Here is a 5,000-nt window from a genome sequence, read left to right on the forward strand (position 1 = left end):
TGCATGAATTTGTCACGAGGACTGCGAGGACGCAGTATATGCGTCCTCGAGTTCAAGGGGTTAAAAAAAGGGTATTACAATGTACTGCCATAGTAAACTATTCTATGTCCATTTCTTCAAGGCAAAAACAAAAACTCTTAAGCTACTACAGATTTGCCCTACTTTTCCCTTTATATAATTCACTCTTTAGCTAATAAAGCAAAACCTTTCAAATTCTTGGTTTTAACCAAAAACTGGGATTGCCAATATGCAAGAAAAAAAAGATAAGAGTCTGAAATTGCTATTCCAAAGAGGACAAAAATCCCCGTTGCCTGAGAAAATATGTACTATCTCCCACCTCTCTCTCTCCTGAATCTTCCCTTACCATGTTCTGCTGGTCTTAGCTAAAGGTGACTTTGATAACACAAAACTCCAGACACTAAAATAAAAGCTTAACAATTCCATGGACTGTGATGATATGCATCCATATATGTCACAGTGTGATAATATTGCAGTACAGTGCCTGTAATGCACATGTGCAGATAATATCCTGTGTGGCAAATGTCAGCTTTTGATTATTTTTCAATTCAATGCACAAGAAGAAAAATTCATGTATTATTATTCAACAGGGTGAGATTCTGTTGGCCCACTTATTAAACACTTATTGATTAAGCACTTGCGGAACTATCTATATACATAAAAAATAGATAAAATAATACCTCACGTACAAATGTCTGATAAACAGAACTACAGACACTGGTTGGTTTTTCTCTCTATGTCAGATTTCTGTCCCTCATAAAATCATGCTAAAGCCATTTATATTCACTAATGCAGCTAACTGAGTTTCTCCAAAGTATGCGGCTTATACTTCTGAAACATGAAATACTGAAGTTAAGAATCATGTATTGCATATGAAAATATCTGCTATTATATTCAATGAAAGCCTTCCTATTATCACTGAGAATATACCAAAAGTAATGAGAGCATGTAAATAGATCATGCAATAAAGAGATTGATGAATTCTACACTCTCTTTCATTGGCCAGTTATTACTATAAGAAAATAACAAGGTTCTTCAATTTCATAAATGTGTGAAGTGACTGCTTAGGTTTTTGTATCTATTGGTGTTCTGACTAAGGTCAACAAATCTCTATCAAATATCACTTTTCTTTTGAGTGAGAGCATCTGGCCAGGGGAAATTGGACTACTCTTATGTTGAGGAATAAATTGCCATGGATGATAGGATGTAAGCAATAAGTAATACCGACAATAGATAATGATAATCGATAATGATACATGATAATTGAAGAATAGTGAATGAATAATGAACTCAGATGATAATGAGTAATGATAATGATTAATGATACCTGTTTAATGATAAATAAATAAGCTAATGATAATGATAATGATTAGAGATTCGCAAGCAAAACACATAATAATAACTGAAATCCCAATTCATCAATAATGAATAATACATTATATAAACAATAATAATAGAATACCTACAATAACCACTACTCCATAGTAATTATAACAAGTGGATCAATTATATACAATGATGTAATAATCGTGTGGATGAGTGAGATCCTACTAACTACTACTTACTACTGGATACTTGACTCACATGAAACTGATACTACTACAGTTACTACGTAATCTATACTAGACTGCTACGTACTGACTACTATTATACTACTACTGCGATACTACTACTATTACTACTACTACCACCTACCAATACCAATAACCAGATTAACCAAATCACAACCAATACCAATACCAATCTCACCAATACCAATACTACCATCCACTGTAATCTAATACTAAGAAATAACTAATCACTTAATACTAATAACTATAGCTAGTAGAATAACTAATACTAATACTAAAACTAATAATAACCCCCTTAATACTAAATAACAATAACTAATAACAATAACAATAATAACTAATAACAATAACAAATAACAATAAACGAACAATAATTAATTAATAATTAATAGAATAATAATAAGGAATAATAATCATAATAAGATTACTAGAATAAACAAATGTAACAATAATAGGAATTACAACAACGATATCATAGCAAGAATAACAACAATGACAATGACAATGACAATAATAATCATAATAATAATGATAATGGTAATGGATAATAATAATTACTATAATAAAAAGTTGAACAAGAAAATGATAATAATTATAATCATAGCAATAATTTAAAAATATATAAAACAATAATCATAATAATAATAACGTTAATAACAATAACAATAACAATAAAAAGAATAATTGAGAGAAGTATAATGATATAAATAAATAATAAATGCATAATAATATAATAATAAGGGTAATGAAATTGAATAATAATAATAATAATAATAAGTGTAACTAATAACTCAATAATATACTAATGATAACAACAATCAGTATTATTACAATTACAGTATCATTATTGTTGTTTTTGTGATCATGTATTATCGATTTATTATATATTACACATTATCATTTAGTTGTTATTACAATTATAGATTACAATTATTGTCATCGAGTAAGTTAACTCATTATCCATCCATCATGCAATTCATTAGTCATCATTCCATTTAAAACGGTTCATTTACCCAACATAATATCCATTAAAATTACTGCCAACATCCCCATGATTGTTTACAGTTTACAGTTCTGTATCTAGGGAAGAACCTGGAACATGACACTACTAACTTTTCCAAGATTTTCGATGCAGATAGTTTAGTTGGCCTCTGTCCAAGTATGGAGGCCACGGCAGGGCTTGATGCATACCTGCTGATTTGATAAGCGGCCGTGGGCTAAACTTTCTTTTCAAATATAATATATCTACTGTATCCTTCACTATCACTGCATAACTTTTAACTTATTGTAACACGATCCTAATCTGGATAACTGGTTATAATTGAACTGTTTACATTACAAGCAACCTAATTTCTGAATAAATACGAATATAAGGAAACTAATAAAACTTTTCACCGGTCACAGTACCTGATTTCACGGAGAAATGTTCAACCTGTTGAGAGCCTTTCACTGTCAGTCTGTCAGGGTCTCAGCTGTGTTCACCGGTGCCGCGATCCGTCCAATCTTCGTGACGTCATTTGTCAAAGTTTTCTTGGCTTATTTTAAGGCCAAACTAAAGTACATCTGCATAATTCCTTATTTGCTTGAAAATTGTATAGCTTACAAAAGTTCCTTGTATCAATTTTCATGAAATGGAAACTCATTAGTACTATTTTGATATTCAGAACTTATTTTTGTGGTTTATTGTTTTTTAAACAATAATTATCAATTCATGTTTGGTTCTTTCTAATGCCAACTAATGATAGACTATTGATTTAACGGTTCTCATAAATTAAAACAATCGTGGACTTTGTACATAGTTTCAGTTCTTTTGTACTCGAAAATGCTAGGAATACAAACTAGTAAACAAATCTGCAAAGCTCACCGTTCTAAAGGAGCGGTAAACGGCGATTAGTCCAACTTAGGTCTGGCAAGTAAGGTCTTGGTCTCACGATATCAGCGATATCATTAATATCACGATATTAATGATACAAGGAAGTGTTTTAATACAGCCTTTCCATCTAATTCCACTTTCAACCATTCAATGTGTATAACGGCCATGTTCTTGTGGGAGAAGATTCACACGACAACAGGATGTTCCACGTGAGGATGGGTGTGCCAGATAAAGTGGTTCATCAAACTCATGGGTATCATACAGAGGTAATAACTGTATATTGAAGCAAAGGGTACAGGAGAGGTAACAATGGAATATTTTAAACCCGACAAGTCTGTATGAATTTAATGAAGTCGACAGTCATGGGGTGGCTGTGCAGGCTGATTATAGCACGGCCTATTTCTGGTTCTGGTTATTACAGGGTGGGGTGCATGTAAGATGGATGTGGTAGGTCGTGAGTGCATTGGAGAGAGAGAGAGAGAGAGAGAGAGTAGAGAAGCGAGAGAGAGAGAGAGACAGAGAGAGCGAGCGGTAGTAGACTGGAGATGGAGAGCAGGTCGAAGAGAGAGAGAGAGAGAGAGAGCGAGAGATAGAGTAGAGGGAGAGAGCGACGAGAGATATATCGGAGGAGAGTCGCAGACATAGAGCCAGTCGACTGGAGAGCAGATATATCCCCGACTATATATCTCATCTCTCTCTCTATTTATATTCGGGCTATATTTCTAAGGGATATAGTTAACTCTAGAGCGATAGCTTCTCAGCTCGCTATTTCACGTCTCTCTCGCTCCTCTTAGAGAGATCAGAGATCTACTCTCATATCTCTATCTATATATAGATTTGTTATATATTTGTCTATATATATATATATTTTTATTTTTGTTAAATTTAATTATTTAATATTATTTATATATATATTTATGTGTGTGGAGTGTGTGTGGGGTGTGTCTCTGTGTGTGTGTTGTGTGTGCGTGTGGTGTGGGGTGTGTGGTGTGGTGTGTGGAGTTTATATATATTTATATATATATAGATAATATATTGATATTTATAGTGGAGAGAGAGTGAGTGACTTGAGAGACCTGTGCTGGAGAGTGTGATGAGTGAGAGTGCAGAGAGAGCGTTGTGAGTGTGGGTGAGCTGGCAGGTGATGTCGTTTGTTACGGATAGATTAATAGAGAGTTAGAGTGATATAGTGAGATTTTTTGTTGTCGTTTGTGTGTGCTGTGTCGTGAGAGTGTGTTTGTGTGTGTGTGAGGTGTGTGAGGGGTGTGGGGCGGGGGTGGGGGTTCTTTCTAAACTGTACAGACTAGCTGTATGAGTCATGTGAGTGTCTGTTTGTGTTAGAGTTTAGTTTGTTTGGTGTGTGTAGTGTGTAGTGTGTTTGTTAGTGTGTGGTGTGTCACTAAATATAAAAATATATGTGAGAAAATAGATTTATATATAAAAAATATCTATATAAATCACTGACATGTGTGTTTGTGTGTTAGTTTTTTTGAGTTTTTTCTATGGTGTGTGTGTTATGATTGTGTATTTGTGAGTTT

General features: G+C 33.4%; 1 protein-coding gene across 1 annotated transcript in view; it reads right to left on the bottom strand.

Moving 5' to 3' along the window:
- Rpe (ribulose-phosphate 3-epimerase) overlaps positions 1–3,141 on the bottom strand; it is a 21,743-nt gene extending 18,602 nt beyond the window's left edge. Inside the window, exon 1 of the mRNA XM_086544510.1 lies at positions 2,997–3,141. The gene's annotated coding sequence lies outside the window, so the exon portion shown is untranslated. The remainder of the gene's footprint in view (positions 1–2,996) is intronic.
- Between the last annotated feature and the right edge of the window lie 1,859 nt (positions 3,142–5,000).

This window comes from Penaeus japonicus, unplaced genomic scaffold (genome assembly GCF_977035675.1).
Source record: "Penaeus japonicus unplaced genomic scaffold, GWHDUDI00000001_assembly GWHDUDI00000015, whole genome shotgun sequence".
Classification (NCBI taxonomy): Eukaryota; Metazoa; Arthropoda; class Malacostraca; order Decapoda; family Penaeidae; genus Penaeus; species Penaeus japonicus.